We start from the raw sequence: 20183 nt of genomic DNA, 5'->3' as shown, positions 1-20183 counted from the left end.
TACAAATGTAGCTTCCATTCAATTTCTGTTGGCAAATTCTGCCTAGGATGATGGCTATGCCTCGCCTGTACAGGGGTTCCAGTAGTAGAAACTGGGAAACTAGAGTAGACCAGAGGTTCCAGGATTCATTTATTCAACAACCAAAAAAATAAAAGCGATATAATGCCAAATAACACTGAATAACTGACTGAAACATTATACGGAGAGACATGGTTTCGAGTTGAACAGATTACAAGTTTATAGAAAACTAGGCAGAAAGAAAATAGAAAATGGCAACAAAGTTCAACTGCAACACAACTGAAACATCGTAGAAGAGAGGAAAGGTCAAGGTGGTGTGACACATGCTCCAACTGGGAACAGCAGCTCCCACATGATCATAAAAACGTAAAGAATCGATTTGATTTAATTATGGCTCACCTGTGTTGGGAGAATGGAGGAGATGAAGATGGACAGGCCAGAGTGTGTGTGTGTTCAATGTGAGAGAAGGGAAGAGAGGAAAGGAGCAAGGGAGGGAAGTAGGTTTTAGAACTTGCCCTATGTCTCGTGGCTAACGATTGGGCAAATTCTAATCTGGAGTTGACTGACTTCATTACCTAATGCTACTTGAAGACAGAAGTAATTAAAGTGTGATCTATGGCAGACAAATTAAATGCCAGTCTGTTCCACAGGAGTTTCATGGCCTCATCTCAACCACATCTTCATGTCCTTTAATTCCCAGGACAGAGTCCTAAACATAGCACCCACCCCGACTCCAGCCATGGCCCCCTCCAACCCAGACTTTGCTGAATTCCTCAAGGCTCCTCTTAAATTGTGAAACCAATGTCTCATTCTGGCTGAGAACATTTTATGACTCCCATCACTTCAGGAAAAGATAGGGCAAGAAGATCTTTAGGATCTATCCTTTGCCTTTTTTGTCTGATTACTTGAGGGAAAAAAAAAATTCCATCCTTGGAGAAAGCTTCAGATGCTGGTTTTGGAGAGCAGGACAGACTTTCTCTTCCTCATATTCTCCATTAGCACAAAGGCTACTCTCAGTCAATATTGATCATATTTTTGTTAGGGAGATGCAGTTTCCAGAACATTCCTCTCATTGCAACTTCCTCACGTTGCTATCCCTAAGCCTTTCCTCATTTTAATCGTGGAGCCATGTTCTCCAGGCTTTGGAGACTCTGAAAAACTTAAATGTGCCAATACATCATGGGCTCTCAGAATCTGGATTTTCTGTGCTTTTGCTGCTTTAGCTTCCTGGATGCCCAATCACCTTAACACATCTGATGACCTGGCATATTGCAATATGTCATTCACGGGTCTCCTCCTCTGTTGGAGGTTTCCTTGATTCTGCCCCACTCCCCTACTGTGGAGGTACACCTTCTGTGTGACTCTCCCCATTGTGAGCCATGAGAGTGTAGGAGGTATTTCTCATTTCCTCTTTTTATCCTCAGTCTCTAGTCTAAGGCCTGCACAAAGAAGGCATTCCAGAGTCCTTCTCCAGTGAGTAACAGTTAGGACAATGTGGGCAGAAAGTAGCTAGGGGTTGGCAAGTGGGTTTGTAAGCAGCTATTTTGTTCCTTTCCTGTTTGTCTATTTTTGTTCCTCTTTAACCTTAATTATAAAAATGAGATCCCTAGATAACATTTGCTCTAACTCTTGATTTAAGCTCTGCTAAATGCACACAAGATCTTTCCTAACCTGTTGATTCTTTCCCTAGATTAAAAGAAGTCAGAATGAAGAACTAAGTAGTTAAAGAAAGATTAGTTGTCTCCTCCCAGTAGCCCTGTTAGCAACTCTGCAGGCAGACCACATGGCCAAGATAAGATATGAAGAAAGATTGTGAGGAATCAGCCAGCCTGCACGCCATGGAAAATGATGCAGATTCTAATCTTCTGCCTTGATGATTAATAGATATTACTTCTCCTTTTTCCCCTTTTAAAAACTATCATGACTGAGAAGAATCTTTGGAGGTGGTCTTAGGACATGAGTCTGTCCTCTCCCCAGATTGCTGGCTTTTCTGATTAAAGCAATCTTCCTTTCTACCAACCCTTGTTTCTCGAGTATTGGCTTTTGTGCAGTGAGCAGACAAACCTGAGTTCAGCAACACGTTCACATGTAGTCAGTTTCTATGGTCTGTGTTTTTAACTTATAAGAGATGGGAACAGAGACGAAGTTCACCAATACCTATGGTAATAAAGATTGATGATGCACAGTCTGATTTCTTTAAGGTTACAGTTTAAGAACATGTTGAATAATCAAGTATGCAATTTTAACTTTAAATAATAATTTAAGAAACGATGACTATACAGTCGGTCTTCATTATCTGCAGGTTTCATATCCACAGAATCAACCAAGCAAGGATCAAAAATAATCAAAAATATTCCAGAAAGCTCCAGAAAAGCAAAACTTGAGTTTACCACATGTTGCCAACTATTTACACTGCATTTATATTGTATTTATAACTCTTTACATATCATTTACATTGTATGAGTTATTATAAGTATGCTAAAGAAAATTTAAAGAATATCAGAGGGTGTGTATAGTTATATGCAAGTACTGTGTCATTTTCTATAATGGACTTTAGCATCCATGGATTTTGGTATCCACAGGGGTTCCTGGAAATAATTCCCTGCAGATACAAGGGACAACCATACATACAAAAATGACATTGCATTATTTCACATTATCTAGTGACTGCATTCATTTTTCACCCTTGACTTGAAACGGAGCATTAAATGAATAATGTGTACATTGTCCACAATTCTAACTCACCTCAAGAGCGAGCCCCAGAATCCATTTGAATATTTTACCTTCTCCAGCTGAAGTCAACAGTGGGAATCTGGGACAGGCAGGCAGCGATCTGGAGAGCTGTAGACAGGCAGGGTTGAGACTCTGCATTTTAATGTCAGTCCTCATTTTGATGTCTAAACCAAAACGAAAATAAAGTCTTTCCATTGAAATGACTAAAGCTTCTTGTTTTAGTGCCAATAAGTAAGTTCTTTCTGTTTGATTTTCTGAAACAAATTGGGTAAACATGGTCTGCACAACTTTGTTGTTTCAACATCTATGGGTAATAATCTTCGCTGAGAAAATTTGAGGCCTCTTGCAAAAATATGGCAAAGGTTTAAAGAGCAACAAATGGCCAGAGTATATAGTTCACTAAAAAAAATTTAAAAAACCAAAAAAAAAAAAAAACCCCAAAAACAAAAAAGACTACATGTTTCTCCATCCAGGAGCGCTGGGTATACATACACCAGTACTATTGTTTCTTGTGGATGTCCTTCTGCTCTTGATTTTGACATTTAAAGAACATCATTAATTTCTTTTCCCTTTTGTAGGCATACATTTTTAATTCTTGAAAAATGGCTAGCTTCATAGGATTTGCACTTTCTTTTTGGCATAAATAGATACGTCATCCTTCATTTAGTTCTGTTAAAAGGTGCAACATAGCTCAAAGACAAAAACTACTTCTTGAAGCAAGAAGTAGTTCACTTGTGAAAGCTGCACAAACACAGGGATGTGTCCACATTTAACCAGCATCCATAATAGTTGGAGTTCATCTCTCAAATTTTCAATTGTTTTTTCTCACATTTACTCATTCCTCCTATATCCATATATATCACTTAGCTTCAGAAATTGTTTATGTGATTTGTATTTGCCCTCAGGATAACACTCCATTTCTTTATTTTTCTCATTCTGACAAAATGTTGAAAAGTCCTCATCATATGCCTCTCTGTAACCACCCATCACCTCATAACTCATATTCATCTAATTCCGGCCCCACCACTACTCAGTAAATGATCTCTGTCTTTTATTCACACAGATATCTTGGTCTCCTGTGAGATCTCATGATCTTTAACTTCCCAAAATATTGAAGTTGATTTTTAACTTCTTGAAAGTTTTTTTTTTTCCTTTTGCTCCTGACTTAGAGTCTTTGTTGACCCTTCTGACATTTCCTCCTCCTGTCCCCTGCTTCTTCCCCCTCTTTACAGGAAGACTTTATCTAGGGCGTTCATCATCTTCCTTAATTTTTCCACCTGGAATTCTCTTCATAGACAATCACATTATTTCTTCAAGAACTTCTGTACCTGTAATTCCTCAAAGTTGTTCTTCAGCTTTAACCCATAACTAATTCTAAATCACCATCGAAGTACTGCACATTTTTTCTCTTTATCATATCAAGAAAAAACATTCAACTCATCCCTGCACAAAGGTGGAAGTGAAGGAATCACAACAAAATCACAAGAGTAAAAGGAATGAGAACAAGACAGTATTCACTGTCTCTACCACCTACAACCCTGAAACAATCAACCTTCCTCTTCTCTGTTCCTCAAGCTCAGTCATTGCTCTGCTGGTTTCCCTAAACCCTTTCTTCTCACTAACATTTTGTCCTCATCTTCTTATGGCCACCGTTTAGTTCTGGTTCTCTGCATTATTGCAACTCAGCAATATATTCTGCATAATCTCACCAGAATTACCTCAGAAAGGATATATATGTTTTTTTCCTAATTAAAAACCTTCAGTTAGCCCAGTGGTTCTCAAGCAGGGAAATATTTGGTTATTGCAACTGAGGTCAGAGGTGCTACTGACATCTAGTGGGCGGAGGCCAAAAATGCTGCTTACCGTCAATGCAGAGAAGAGCTCCACAACAAGGCGTTGTCTGATGCAAAGTGTCACAAGTGTTAAGGTTGAGAACCTTGATTTACTCTAATATATACAACTTGGGAATTTGGTCTGATGGTACTCTTAGAATTGCATCATCCATTATTCCCTAATATCAACACTACATTCTTCTCAATCTGTTCATCATCCTTGGAACAAACCTGAAACATCTGGTCTCCCTGCTAGGCAGGCAGTTCCCTTTCTCTGCCCTAGCACATTTTCTAAAACCTTTTTAACCTTCTTCTTCATGAAACTTTAATAACGGCCACCATGTTAAAAAGTAATCCCTTTCTCTTATATTGTCAGAAATGTAAGCCCTTGCTGGAGGACCAGATCCTCCAGGGCAAATCATCAGCCTCAAAAGCCCTGTCATTCCTCCCAGGAAATTACCTACATATCTCCTCAGAAACCATCCAGGACATTTTAAAAGATGAGGTAGATTTAACTAGGAGATGTTCAAATTGAATCAAAGCGAACTGAGATGAATTCTTAGACAGGAGGACCTCTGAAGTCTATCAATCTATCAGAGCCTTTCTTTCAAATTCTGAAAAGCACTCTCTATAAAGCCTAATGCTTCATTCTCAGCTCCTTTGCTTTTCTAATGAAAGTCTCCAAGATGGAAGTTGTCCTGCCAACTTACTGTGGCTCTAAAGAGATAGATGCCCGGAGGCATTCACTTTAGGGCTCAGGTGTGATAGGTAAAGATTTTAGTGGTCAGAACACAGGAAAGAATCCTTCTTTTTCTCACCTAGTATTTCTGATTTCTGTGACATAGGACTTCGGAAATAAGACATTGGAGTAGGGCATCTGATGGAACATTAAGACCTAATGACCATCAGTCGTGACGCTGAATAAATTGAGAAGACTTCTTTTTTTATAATCGGAGTTTTTTTTTTCAGTGTTCCAGCATTTTTTAAAAGAGCTGCTAAGAAATTTTCAAAGGGAAAGAAATAAGAAAAAATAGGAAAACATGGGAAGTTGGAAGAAGAACACAGACCAATTCATTTTAGAAATGGTAAGAACTGCAAACGCCATTTGATAATTTACATTGTCCATTAGCATAACAGACTTTGTGATGGCCTGGATTAAAAAGCAAAACAAGACAAAACAAACACAACTGAGTTAAAACTATTAGAGAGTTTCTAACTTTAGATAGCAGAATAAATACATATGACTATCTTCCTTCACAGGATATACAGCCTGGTCAAAAGGGAAGAATGTTTTTTTAGGGAGCTCTTGAGGACAAGAGACCAGGAGGAAAAGAGAGTGGAGAAGGCCATGGTGAATCAGAGATGGAACAGAAACTTGGAAGAATTGAAATGCAGAAGTAATGACCCAGTGGTTGGAGAACCTTATGGCCAAAAGAAAAGGGGAGTTAAGACTATTCAAAAAAGATGAAGTGGGGAGCTTCCATCGAATTTAACACAGTTGACCCTTGTCAACGTGGTTTGGACTGCGCAAGACCACCTATATGCAGATTTTTTCCAATAAATACAGTCTCACACGATCTTTGGTAGGTTGAATCTCTAGGTGATTGTGGACAGGCAGGGCCTACTATGGGGCTTGAACTTCTACAGATTTTGCTACCTGAGGTGGGTGCTGGAACCAATGCCTGGTGGAAAGCGAGGGATGACTGTACTCTTAGCCTAGTAAAATAAGGAGTAATTGAGAGAATGTGGAACAGTGGGGGGTTCATAATAGCTGCGTATTAAGACACAGGAGGAGATTTTTAAAACATATGGATGCTCAGAACTCAAACAGATCAACTGAATCAGAATCCCTGCTGGTCGGGGCTAGGCAAATGCATCGTTTTGACTTCTTATTGAAAACTGTAATGTGTGTCAGGGTCGGGAATCATTGCCACATGAAGCTCATGAAATTAGAACAGAGCAGAAGTAATGGAATAAAGTAATGATATGAAGTAGTAGAAGTAAGTGACACACTTGAATTTGACAGTTTTTAGAGCAGTTAAAGGTGATTGAAATTGAAAAGTTAAGTAAATGAGAGGTTGGTGTGTTGGATGGTGAACACACCATTTCTATGCCAAGGAGAGAGAGTGACTTTTCAAAGTAATCAGTGAAGGACGGCCATGAACTGCAGAATGAAATGGATATTAAAAATACTTTCAAAGTCCCTCAGATGTAGGAAAACAACCTGTGACAATTTTAATATGGCTTCCTAGAAGTGGTGCCAGGCCTGGGATTACAGAAGTTTTTGTAAAGGGAAGGAGGAGGTATGTATTTATCAGAGCAATTGGGTTTGGAGGGTATAGTAGGAAGAACTCTTGTGACCATATCTGGTCACTTATGTGGTATGAGGCACCTGAATTTGGAAGCACCACTCACACAAGGACCAACGTAAGGATGTTTGGGGCACTATTAATGACTACCTGGTATTCTTTGTCAAGCTATGTCACTTTAGATAAGTCCCTTAAGCTTTTCTGTGCTTCAGTGATCTCAGCTATAAGATGGAGATAATTTTGATAATACCCAGCTCATGGGGTTTTGTTAGAGTTAATGCACTGAAGCCTTAAAATAATGCCTGCAACATAGAAAGCAATAAATGTTTATTACTAGTTTTGACTACACATTGTATAATGGTATCAGGTACCATATTCTGAACATCAGGTAGAAAGTTCTGTGTTAAGGATGTTTGTATACTACTTACATCATCCACAACATTGCTGTGAAGCAAATTCCAAGATTACATTGACAATTTTTAAAAAAAGATGCTAAAATCACACATCCAGTCAATGATCACGCTGGAAGAGAATCCTAGGACTGCCTGATTCTAAACTTCTGACCTTCTAATCCTCCGGATTTCTTCTGTATCCAGTTAGGGCATGTGTGTGTATGTGTGTAGGAAACAGGGTCAATATGCATCTGTAAATATTATAAAATTGGCACGTAGGGTTCTATATCCAAAGAGTGATTTTCATGCCCTGCTACACGTCTGCCAAAAAGTTCATATATTATAATTATAATGAATAAATGTATTCATCATTTCAGAATCGACTGTGTAGAAAGATAGCAGAAATGCCTGTTAAACAAAATTTAATTAACCTAAGTAATATATCCCCCAATTTTTTTTATCAATAAGTAATTACTGAGGAATATAGTTTAGTCACCTGTGGGTATTATTCCTACAAGAGGAAATCTGAAGAGCTTCAGTGTTAATATTCCAAACATTCTAGTATAATTTAAATAAAAAGAACAATCCTAACAAGGTTTGAATGTGGTACGTTGCTATAAAAATGTAAGAGCTCTTTGAGCTTTGAGATTACTCAAGGGGAATTACTAATTTGCTCATATACACGTTGAAATGGACGAGAAAAGGGCAAACATGCTGGGTAGGGCTCTCTCCTTCTCTCTGTCTCTCTCCCTCTCTATTTCTCTGTCTCTGTCTCTCCATCTCTGCCTCTGTCTCTGTCTCTCTGTCTCTCTCTCTCACACACACAGAGTATCCTATATTAAAAAATACTTAAACCACATATTTATCGTCTTATTTTCCTTTTTGGTATGCCTTCTCTTTGAGTTATGCACATGTTCTTAAGTCCTACACTTCTAAATCGTCCGAGCCTGATTCCTACAGCAATGCGAGCTGACAAACTGTTCTGTGAATTGGCTGTAGATGCCAACATGCTGTTCTCCTGAGCTTGGAAGCACCCAGTAGGGATGGGAGCAGCTGGAGCTCCTCCCCATTTAACCCAGTGTGCCAAACAGGTATTTTATTATTATTTCTTAAAGAAAAAGCTAACTGTGAACAATTTGGTCTATAACACACCGACCATCAGCGGTTGCTGCTCTATCCTTACCCTTTATCCCAGTCTTATAAAGCTGACCAAACACCTTTCATAATTGGACCATGAGAATTCAACAGTTTGCGTGACCTTCGACCACAATGTGACAGCCCATGAAATTTAAACATATTAATATTTATTCAATATTAATATTATTTCTGATTCTATTTCTGAGTCTAGCCTTATCTCTAGAATTTTCTTTCCCAGATAAGCTTGAGATCAGAGAAGCAGACAGCATATTATATCCCTTAAAATTCCCCAGATCATCATCGGTCCCCCTCCCTTTCTGTAACAATTCCCACTTTCAATTTCCACTCATTGAACTGTCAATGTTATTGCCATCACTGGTGTTTTGCCATTGTTTTAATAAATAAGCGTCTTTATGTTTTAGTTGGTCTAAATGTGTTTTAAAAAATGAGCATTCCATTATAGCACATGGAACTATATTCAATATCTTGTAGTAACCTATAATGAAAAAGAATATGAAAATGATATAGGTATGCATATGTGTGACTGAAACATTATTCTGTATGCCAGAAATTCACACAATATTGTAAACTGACTATACTTCAATAAACTCACATTCCTTATCTTATCTATAATAAATAAATAAATAAATAAATAGTCACACCCCCCTCAAAATGAGCATTCCATGTGAGGTAAAATTGAAATAAATTATATAAATTCTGTGCTTTTGATTACTGTTAAATAATTTACCTGTTTCTATTTTATTGATAATTTTTTTTCAAAATCAAACTTCACATTATAGATTTTTTTAAATATCTACTTTTATTTTTATCAATTTGCAGCTTTTGTAGCTCATGGGATAGAGGAAATGTGTAAATATGTACAGAAATGTACATGGTTGCTATACATCCATGGTTAATTGAACAATTTATGAAAGAAAAACAATCACTTTGGTCCTATTACTATCTACACCTGGAATTCTGTTTCATCTGATAATAACATTGACACCTGGTTTTTTTGTGTTTAATTATATTGCTATTTTATAGTTTCCACATTTGTATTTTTTATTTTATTGCTTTAAATCTTTGAGTTATCTTTTTACAGAGGATGTGACTGTGATACATTTTCCGATTTCTTGTGTGCATAAATGTTTAAATTAATTTATTTTTTATTTTAATGCTAGTATTTCTGGGTTATGAGATTCTCATATACACAGTAATGTTCATATGAACTTTGAAGTTATTGCTCAATTATCTTTTTACAATAGATAACATCTATTTTTCCTTTTAGGGGCTTTCTTATTTTTTCTTTATCCTCAAATTTCACAATTTCTCCAAAACATGTCTAGATATTGATCTTCTTATATTAATACTTTTCCATACAATCGACTCATTTTATTATCTGATGACAAAAGTGTGTTTTTCAATTTAAATATATTAATATTTATTTAATATTAATATTACTTCTGATTCTATTTCTGATTCTATCCTTGTCTGTTGAATTTTCTTTCCCAAGTTGCATCTTTGCCCTTTTCTGCCATGCTCTAGGATAATTTAAAGATTTATCACTTCTCAACTGTTTCATTCATCTATTTGTGTGTGATTACATTTCAAATGTCAGAATGTCGGATTGTTTTGCATAGCTGTGTGTGAAGCAATGGTCTATTTAATCTTTGACCATGAGTATTATCTTTATTTTTAAATGTCTTTATTTGGCCTACTGACTCATTTTTTTTCATGTACTATTCCTTCCATTAATTTTTCTTTTGTCTTGATTTTAATTTCCTCAAGTGTTGGCTATTTTGACTGAGTCTGCTCCCTTTTGTATTCTATAATTCCTCCTTCATCATCATTGTAGGGACAAGTTGTCACGATGCATGACTGCCCCTGGTGGTGATAAGGAGTTCGTGTAAGAGCTATAGTAAAAGCGGGGCTTGTCATCTTGGTGCACAGTCTGCACATCCCTGGGTATTTATGGTCTACATGGAGATATGCCCGTGACTCTGCAGGATAAGTGCATCCTCTGCATACCCCAGCATTCTGACTATTGGTCCAGAGGTCTTTTTTGCTCTCACATTTACTGACCAAGATTCCGACCATCGTAGGAACCACGGCATCTCTTCCAGAAGACTTCTTTTTCTGTTTCACTTCCAAAGTGCCTTATGATTCAGAAATACTTCTGTTACTGAACTCAGGTCCTGCTGCTCACTGCTTAAAAATCAAAACTCAAGAGAGACAAATGCTGTTATAAATGAAAGTTGCTTTTAATCAGAATGCCGGCAATCTGGAGAGGAGGTGTTCTCAGTGTCCCCCAAAGCCTGTCTCCAAAGACTCTGCTCAGCCATGAACGTTTCAAAGAGAAAAGGGGAAGTGATCTCAGTTCATCACTGAGATAAAGGTCAGAGTTGTCACCACTCCCTACTGCGGGCAGGCTTGTGGGCTTCTTCTGATCTTTTCTTTAAATGCTGTCTTGTTCACCCAGTTTGTTGGTGAGACTACTGAAAGAAAAGCTAGGGAAGAGGTCTGGTCATCTGTTAATTACTTATTCTCCATGTCTACTTCTTTGATCTATCGGATAAACTAACACGTTAGGTGAAGTATTGTGTGATCAAAAGATTTGAAAGGTGTACTTGGGCCAGAGATGTATCGAGGGTGGGGGTGGCTGGTTTAACGTTAGCAACAAGACAGAGGGGCCTCCTACAGAGAACTCTTCCCTGCAAAGAGCTCTTCTTGCCAAAGGCTGCTTAAATTTCAGCATTTTGTTCGGCTAATGGCATCCCTTACCGTCTTCGAGGACACTATGTATCATATTTTCAGATGTTCAAGAATTCTTTTTCACAAAAAATTTACAGACTTAGGCATTCAATCTACATTCCTGATTCAGTTATAAAATTTTCCTTAAATCTTTCATGTGCTTATTAGAGGCAGCCCTTCTACAATCGGGTTAATTCTAGAAGTTATTTAACTTTTGAAGCTTCTGCCTCCACACTTATAAAATGGGGATAAAACCACAAACTTCAGAGAGTTGGGAGGGATCTCGCCTAAGCGCCATGTGGAAACACCGAGTGACCCTGGTCTAAGTTTAGCTCTCAGCAGACGTCAGTTTCCTGCCCAGACGCTTCCTTATTTTGTAATGTGCATTCAACTCACTACAGATCAGTTCATCATCTTTAAGAGGCAGGGGTCACTGTTGTCGATTGTAAGCACTGTAAGCACCTCATGTAGGACAAATCCTTAAAAAGAGCTAGTTGAATAAGTGCATTGTGTAAAGTCATAGTGTTCTGGAAAATGGCTGTAAGTGGAAAATTCTCAGCACTCAAGAAATGGCAGGACCAGACAAGAGAGGCTTCTTCTTGATAGATTCCTGTGCAAACACCTAACTCTGCCTTTTCCATTTTGCCCTGCTGTTCATTATCTCTTTTCTCCAAGTAATTAAAAAAAAATACATAATCAGACTTCTAATTTTTATACCCTTTTACTTCCAGGAAGTGATAAAAAAATACATAAAGTATTTTGGGGAAAAAAAAGACAAGAGTATATGTGAAAATGATAAGTCGACTTTTATCACTTGCCCTTATGAAAGGCTGTGCTGTGAGCAGAGCTCCCTGGTAGAAAGTTGGCAGGTTGGATGTCAGAAAATAGCTTTAACAGTAGCTATTTCTAGAACTCTCTTTAGTAGCTAACATGTTTGCCTTTAAATACCAGGCAACCTGTTTCAAGCTGCTTTATACAATTATGAATTCATTAGCGTACAAAATAGGAAGCCTAGAGTTAACGCAGGCTCACAGGCACTGAAAATCTGGCTGTTTCTACCTCTCTGTCTACATTGTTTGCAAAATCAAAACACAATACAAAACACATTCCTTTGCTCTTAACTTCTAGTAAGAATGCTGCGCATTTTTTGTTGATATCCTCATGGAACGAAAGTCTGTGTTCCTTTAGCTTTCTTTAGTGCAAGAACAATATGTTTCCTCAAATCTTGCAGCAACCTTGCCTTGCATTTCATTGGCTAGCATGCAGTCACATGCTTATTCCTGAACCAAATGCTGCTGATAGGATTGCCTTCTGACTAATCAGGCTCCCTTCTGAGCTGTTTCCCCAGTAGCATCACCACTACCTTATGCAGCTACACCACAGTGTCCACTACACTGATAATATTCTCCTTCATTGATTTCCATATTTGTAATTTGGCAGGGTTTTTTTTTTGTTTTCTGGCACTTTCCTTTTTTGTTCTCCTCTGTAATTTGAATGCCCTTATTTCTGTTTTTTTCTTAGATGTACAGCATAAACTTAAAATACTAATTAATCATAATTCAGAATTTTGGGTGATTTATTTTGGCAGGGGTGGGAGGAGGTAATTAAGTTTTTACTTATTTATTTTTTAATGGAGTTACTGGGAATGGTAACTCAGGAACTTGGGCATGCTAAGCATGCACTTTACCACTGAGCTATACCCTCCATCCTTGGATGAGTTTTTGAATATTTGCTAGTCCTGAAGTTTTTAAAAATTCATAAGTTCTCAGGTATAAATATTTTGATTAAAAATTTAAATGTTGTGCAGTTGCAAAGAATGATTTTTGTTATTTCTTGCCATCTCAAATGTTAAATATGTATAGACTGTCTTATTGGGAGAAAGTAAATGGACTAGTTTTAGGCAATAAATTCATAACAGTTAAACTTTAGTCTCCGATGAAAGGTAAAAATTAAATATTCAACACGTGAGTATTTTTGAGAGCAGGGAACTTGAATTCCATAGTAGTCATGGAAGCACTAAAGTATGTTGTAGGTTATCCGTGTTGAAGAAATGAAAAGATCTTCTGGGATTTGACACTTACATAACGGTAAATCCAACACATCCCTTAATCTCTTGAAATTCTCAAAATACAGTGAAGTACACAATACAAAAAGAGAGTCTCAGATGTTATCATTCTCAGGTTTTCTTAATATTTTATTCTCGCTCCAAAAGTAAAACCTTTTGATATTTTATGTGCTAGTTGTCAATAAGAAAGTCGTTCTGATTTTTTTTTTTTCAAATTTTGCAACTACCCAACCCCTACAACCTACTTGGGAAGGAAAAGGTCTGAAGAATTATAGAAAACTTCCTAAAGGAGAAGATATAGCTGAATATATATTCTCTTTTCTGTGTCACTTTCTTTAAAATTTTTGAGTATGTTGTAATACACATACTTTGAGTTCTCACTTTTTGTTGAGTACTATTGTGGGAACTGAAAAAAGTGAATAAACAAGACTTCATGTCTGCCTTAAAGGAGCTTGTAAACTACAGAGGGAGGAAATTATTAACAGATACATGTATGATAAAAGTGGAAATGGCATCCTAGTACAACAGTGGGAGGGCTGAGTCTAGGATATATACCTAGGAGTGGAATTGCTTGATCATAAAATGTACAGACTTTCAATCTCAAAGCTCTCAAAATTCCCTATAACACTTCAAGGTTTAAAGGCAAAGGAATAAAATCAGTCTTAAATATTTAAAGGTACCTACTAATTGTAGAAAATAAGAGATATCAAATAAGCTAACTCAAGGAGTTAAAAGATACTAGCTATGAAAAACTCAACAGTCAATGTGATTATGCAGATAAAGAAAATAGAAAATTTAGAAAAATTTAAAAAAATAGAATCAAAGTAGAATCTTCTAATATCACTCTGGTGCTGGTTATCCTGGCTCATCTCTATCCTAAAAATACTTCAAACGTATCCCAGCGCCAGTGTCTACATGGATAAGACTGAACTCTGGGGCTGAACTGCCGGGGCTGAAAACTTAGTTTTAATTCTTCATCTCTGCAATAGAGATATTTATAGGACCAAACTTCCTTATTATATAGCAAGAATGAAATGCGTTACTATAGAGCATTGCTTAGCATACATTGAACACTCAACAAATGTTACCTAAGACGAAGCTTGCAGTATGGTAATATGGTTAAGAATGCATGTTCTGGACCCAGACTGCTGAGCTCAAATCCTACCTTGCGGCAATTTTCTAACCTGTACAATTGGGATACATAATACCTACCACATAGGGCTGTTGTTAGAACCAAAGCAGAGGGTACTTGTAAAACAGTAACAATCCATGACATACAGGACTTGCTCCATATATTTTAGTTAATGTTGTTACTTTTGTTGTAACCATTGTTATCTTTAGCCCTTCCTTGCTTTTGAAATCCCTGATTCTTTCTTACTCTCCAGATCTAAGCTCAGATATAGTTTCTTGATGCTCAGAATAAATGTATGCTACTGCTTCTGCAAGCAGAGTCTTTTGGGTAAGTGTTTTTAAAAAATAATAATAATTTAACTGTCAGAAGGAAAGAAAAGTATCTGAAAATGTTTTACCTATTTTAAAATTGTTCTTTTACTTTGAATAGTATATGAGTGAATGGTCTAGAGGCTTTGTGGGTTTTAATGCTGTAGCTAGTCTTGCTGATAACCTGGCTAAATACCCATCGGCCTCATCATCCACTGTACCTCACAGAGTCATTCTTTATTTTAACCTTGGATTCATTCCTGTCTTATCATCTTATGTCATGTAAAATCATCTTTCTTACTGCTTTGTTTTCTGTCTCTTCCCAGTATATGAATTCAATGGGGCAGGAAGTTCTTCTATTTTGTTCATCTCTTGACCTACCCTCCCTCTAGAGGGCCTGGAACATAGGCACTTAGATGCCTTCATTTTGATTTACAGGATAATTGCTGAGATGGTACTGAGAGTTCCCAGATACCCCTCACCCAGTTTCCCCTATCACTAATATTTTACGGGATTCATTTTTTTTTTAATTAATGAACCAGTGTTGATACGCTGTAGTTAACTAAAGTTCATACTTTACTCAAACTTCCTCAGTTTTGACACAATATCCTTTTCCTGTTCAAGGATCCCATTTAGGACATCGTATTACATTTAGTAGCTCTATTTCTTTGGAATCCTGTTTGTGAAAGTTTCTCAGACTTTCCTTGTTTCTGGTGATCTTGATGATTTTGAGGAGCTCTGGTCAACTATTTTGTAGAATATCCCTCTATTTAAATATGTTTGATGCTTTTTGATGGGTTTTGGGGAAGAAGACTACAGGGGTAAGTGTCATTTATTTATCATGTCATGTTGATATTGACTATATACATGTTAATCTTGATCACATTGCTGAGATACTGTGAAAAAGAATAAATGAGTTATGCAGAAAAGGGAACCCTCTTACACTGTTAGTAGAAATGTGGTTTAGTGCAGCCACTATGGAAAACAGTATGGGGATTCCTTAAAAAATTAAAAATGGACTTACCATATAATTAAGCAATCTCACTTCTGGGCATATATCCAGAGAAAACTCCAATTTAAAAAAAACACATGAACCTCAATGCTCATAGAAGCACTATTTACAGTAGCCAAGACATGGAAACAACCTAAATTTCCATTGACAAATGACTAGATAAAGAAAATGTGGTATATATGTAATGGAATACTACTCAGCCATAAAAAGATGAAATAATGCCATTTGCAGCAACATGGATGGACCTGGAGATTATGATACTATGTGAAGTAAATCAGAAAGAGAAAGACAAATATCATATGATATCACTTATATGTGGAATCCAAAAAAAAAGATACAAATGAACTTATTTACAAAACAGAAATAGACTCACCAACATAGGAAACAAACTTATGGTTACCGGGGGGAAAAGGATGGGGAGAAATGAATTAGGAGTTTGCAGATACTAACTACTACATATAAAATATATAAACAAGGTCCTACTGTATAGCACAAGGAGCTATAGTCAATATCTTATAATAATCTATAATGAAAAAGAATATAAAAAAATATATATGTATACCTGAATCACTATGCTGTACACCAGGAACACAGCATTGTAAATCAACTATATTTCAATTAAAAAAAAAGAAGAAGAAATGAAATCTCTTTCAAAGTGGAGTCCAGAAGCCCTGAATGGGGAGCTCTCACACACGCATCACTCAGCAGCTTCCAGACCCCCGGAGGAAGGAGGATTTCCTCCCCACCCAGCAACAACACACTGCCTACCTGCAGCCAGTGAAGCACCACCACTGCTCTCCCCAGGTCCCTTCTGTCCCTTGTAAAAGCCAGCCCCTCTCCTCTGTTCTCTGGACTTGCCCATGCTTTGCCATAGTTTGCTCATCTCAAATTGCCACTTTCTTCTCTTCTGGAATATACCAGTTTTGCTAGTAAAATAACTAGCTCTTTTTTTTGTTGTTCTTCAAAGGTCAACACTGTTTGACAGATTTCTTTGCTGCAAACTGATTCTTTTTATCTCCCTTTCTGTACCATTTTCTTTGAAAGGAAGTCACTGTTCAGTGCACACACTTAAAGAGTGGGGAGATATGCTCTATCTTCTCCGGGCAGGTTATTTAAGTAGATTATTTGGAATTCTTCTGCACAGAAGATTTGTTTTCTCAAATATTTCTGTATTTACTAATTTCTTAAAGTATTATCAGTATGAAAAATATACATATATATACATGAATATACAAATATATACACATATACATATGTGTGTGTGTGTGTATGTGTGTGTGTATATATATATATATATATATATATATATATATATATATATATATTTGACTATATACATTGGACTTAGATTATAATTCCAAACTATGTTATTTATTTTGATGCTCGAATTACTCCAGCTTTGGCCACTGAAGCGATTTCATTTGGTTCCTGCATCCCTGACTGCAGGTTTTCAGGACTTTGAATAGATGATGCTACTCCTTTCTGACCTGCTAATTCTTTGCAGAAAAATCAGCTAGGAGCTTTATCAGCTAGGAACTTTATGCCTTTATAATTCTCTCCTTCTATTTAACTTGTGACATTTTGACTGTGGTATGTCTTGCTGTGAGTCTGTTTGGGTCCATCTTGTTTGGGACCCTCTGTGCTTCCTGTACCTGGATGCCTCTTCCTTCTTCAGGTTTGGGAAATTCTAAGCCATAATTTTACAAAACATCTTTTTGACCCTTTCTCTTTCTTGTCCTTCTGGGATCCCTATGATGGGAATGTTGTACACTTAATGCAATCCCACATAATGTAGACTCTTCCTGATATGAAGAAGTTCTTCCCAGTTATTTTAACCTCGATAACCAAAATCAAACAAGAATCCCTTATGTGTCTAGGAACATAGACACGTACATATTCACACACAGTCTACTTAGCTCCCACACGACAAGCTCGTTCAGAAACATTCGTTCTTAAAATCTTGTTAAATTCTATTAAAATCTTAATCAACATTGGATTGGAAATGCTAATATAGCGAAGTTAAAAAAATTCACGTTTGTAAATATTAGAAAAGAAGGTGAAGTTGTCATCAGAATATATTATCACAAAACTACACAAAAGAGTAGGTTGATCAGTTGACCATGCTTTTAGCACATACGATAATGAGATATTGGACTATAGATAATAATCAACATAGAAAAAGCATTTTTGTACATGTTAATAGAAACCAGTAGAGAATGTAATTGCAAACCAACTCTCTTTTAATCAGAATGAAAGTCTAGGAAATACCTACTAGTGACTGGCAGTAATAAGGTTTACATGGAATAGAAAAAAAACCCACAAATGAACACTATTGTTCAGATATCACAAAGCGGCCAACACATCAGTTTAAAAACTTACTTGAACAACAGAGTCTTAAAATACACACACACACACACACACACACACACAATGAATTTGGATAACTAACACAAATACACATAGTGCCTGCAGTATAATTTCCACAATTTGTCACCTTTTATTTCTTTACTATTGTTCAGATTCTGTTTTTTCATATTACTTCCTTTGCCAACCTTGCTATAAATCTGTTCTAGACGGCTTAACTATTGACAAAATTGTGTAACTTACATTTGGAAGACTATATTTTAAAAGTAATAATTCTCCTTCAAATCAATCTACAAATTTAATATAATGAAAAGTATGTACTTCCTAAATGTAATAACTCTAATACAATTTCCAGTCAATGGTCAAATATGATTTTTCATGCAGCTTTACAAACTGACCCTGAACATCACATGGAAAAGAAAACACACGGGTGTAGTTTTGAAAAATTTGAAGATGGCTGATAGGGTAGGATTTGCATGAGAAGAACGAGGCATAATTATAAGTTAACAAAAATGAAAGTAATGTGATATTAACATAGCAACAAATTGACATTCATATAATAAATCTACCTTTATATATGTTGGGAGAAGAACGTCATTTTCCAAAAAATTTGGGATCATTGATTATATATAATTGGCAAAGCCTACAGTTACTCTATAAAAAATAAAGTTGTTATGGGGAAAATCTAAATGTAAAAAACCACCACAACCCCTAGTCCTAACAAACTAAAAACAAGCATTTTAAGAAAATTTAGGAGGTATATTGGAAAGCTTGTGAATGAGATGGTATTTTTAACCCAATATAGAATGAAGAGACATTACTGACTAAAATTACTTCATTAAAGTGTAAACATTGTGTTAAAAAAGACAGCAGACATATTGGGAAAACTTACTACCACTTATTAGTGACAAAGAATTAATAACCAGAACATATGAAAGATTCCTCAAAACCAATACAAAAATCAATTGTTTGTATGAAACAATAAGATGAAATGTTAACATACACATAATACAATATCAGTTGAAATAGAACAACATGAATATATAGCATTACTCAGAGGTTTATATCGTGGGGTTAATGGGTATGATTCTAACATATGATTCCTACAGTGGGTCTTCGGATACTGTCAAGTGTTAAAAAGTTTAAAGACGTGTGAAACCATAAGTTTAACCTGGACACACTTCACTCCATTTGTCTTGTGTATTGAGATCAACACAAAAGGAAAGATGGAAGGAAAAAGGACCATTAGACCCTAATGGAGAGACTCACTTTTTCGTTACAAACCTCTTCTCTGACACAGCCCCTCCCCCAGCACGGACAAGATACTGACCAATCCAGCATGTCAGTTGCTGGTTGGGTTCCAAGTGGAATGTTGCTGTGTTCCGCGGGGCTTGTTGTGGCTGATGGCTCCATGGTGACTGGGCAGAGCCCTGTGGTGGCTCAGTGCCGTGGAGGGGCTGCCGTCCTCTGTGGAGCTTGGCTTCGGGGTCTTCTTTGGGAAACTGAGTGAGGTCGTGGTGTTGCTGCTGCCCAATGGCCTGAGTTCATGGCTCACTTTCCAGAACCTAGAAAGAAGGGCAGACAGTGGTGGCATGTCTGCCTGTCATGAGCTTCTTGGTGGGGGTCTTAGGTACTTTCAGACGTGCTCAGTCATGTAGAAGCCAACTTTATGGGAGACACGAAGAGAAGTTGGCAGAAACGCTGGCTGCACTGATTGAGGAGAAATGCCAGCTCACTGACAAGATTTGTGCTGCTCAAAAGGAGAGCGCTGGCATGGAGACATCTGTAGAGAATGCCAGGCTCGACAGAGATTCACGAAATATACTTAGCCTCGCTGATGCTGGCAGAAAAATGATGAGGGTCGACACGCGTTTGAGGAAGGAACTCAATTCGCTGGTCCAAGAACTGGTTCAAGATTCCTGCAATCTAACAAGAAGAGATGGCAGAGATGCTAAAAGTGCTCAAGTTCATGGCAGACAACATGAGAATCCACACGTCCCAAGGGGCATTTTCAAACCATTCAGGGGACCAAGCACCAAGTCCTGGTAATCCTTTTCCCAGGGTTGGGTCTAGGGAACAAGGACTTGCTGTTCCCTTCCCTCCATTCAGGCATCCATTTCAAAGGATCAA

The 20183-nt window shown here is 37.1% G+C and overlaps 1 long non-coding RNA gene across 2 annotated transcripts in view; it reads right to left on the bottom strand.

Annotated features, from left to right (window-relative positions):
* Positions 1 to 19384, bottom strand: part of LOC140696555 (uncharacterized) — a 45352-nt gene extending 25968 nt beyond the window's left edge. For both annotated transcript variants that reach the window (XR_012073022.1, XR_012073021.1), the window contains exons 1-2: positions 19323 to 19384; positions 2764 to 2915 (exon numbers count right to left, since the gene is read on the bottom strand). This is a non-coding gene — a long non-coding RNA (uncharacterized lncRNA). The remainder of the gene's footprint in view (positions 1 to 2763; positions 2916 to 19322) is intronic.
* Between the last annotated feature and the right edge of the window lie 799 nt (positions 19385 to 20183).

Source organism: Vicugna pacos, chromosome 5 (genome assembly GCF_048564905.1).
Source record: "Vicugna pacos chromosome 5, VicPac4, whole genome shotgun sequence".
In the NCBI taxonomy this organism is placed as follows: domain Eukaryota; kingdom Metazoa; phylum Chordata; class Mammalia; order Artiodactyla; family Camelidae; genus Vicugna; species Vicugna pacos.
This window is presented reverse-complemented; position numbering and strand designations above follow the sequence as displayed.